Here is a 704-nt window from a genome sequence, read left to right as displayed (position 1 = left end):
AATTACTAATGTATTTTTGTTCCAATCGAGCAAATAATGTCTTAGCCACTTATTATAACGGTTTTTATACCCAATATTCCAATTCCCCATTTTAAAAATGTTTTTATGTCACAATTGTTGTGTACGAGAGAAATAAAATTAAGTAAGGATTTTTTGTTCTATCATGAGGAATTATGTATGTGAAAGTGAACTTTTGTTCCCTTGAGTTTGAACAATTTATTTCCTTTGCCTTCTTTTATAGAATGCATTTTCTATTTTCTATCGATAAAAACACATTCCATAAATATAAGAAAATTTAAGAATATAATTTGTGGAATTTATTCTTATAAAACAAATTATTACTTTTAAATATCCAAATCTGTGCGACACTTGGTGAAATAAAATGTTTCTCGTAGTGTTTCTAGTAATATTCATGCTTGAAAAATATGTAATATTTAAATAATTATATCATTACACAAACAAATTATTTTACGGTTATCATCAATTAAAGAACTCGCGATGCCTAGAAAATAAATTCATTTCGCAACGTACCTGACAAAATCAAGTGTTCAAACAAACTAAGATTGAGTTATGAATCAATATTTTTGGTGAAACCAGCCATTTTCGTTTCTTTGATTCTTGATCGGGTAAAATATAAAATCTATGGAAAAATAATTATCCTCAATTTATCTGTTAAAAAAATCGGATTGAAATTTAATACACGT

Source organism: Belonocnema kinseyi, chromosome 3 (genome assembly GCF_010883055.1).
Source record: "Belonocnema kinseyi isolate 2016_QV_RU_SX_M_011 chromosome 3, B_treatae_v1, whole genome shotgun sequence".
Lineage (NCBI taxonomy): Eukaryota > Metazoa > Arthropoda > Insecta > Hymenoptera > Cynipidae > Belonocnema > Belonocnema kinseyi.
The sequence above is the reverse complement of the archived record's forward strand: the minus strand, read 5'-3'. Positions refer to the sequence as shown.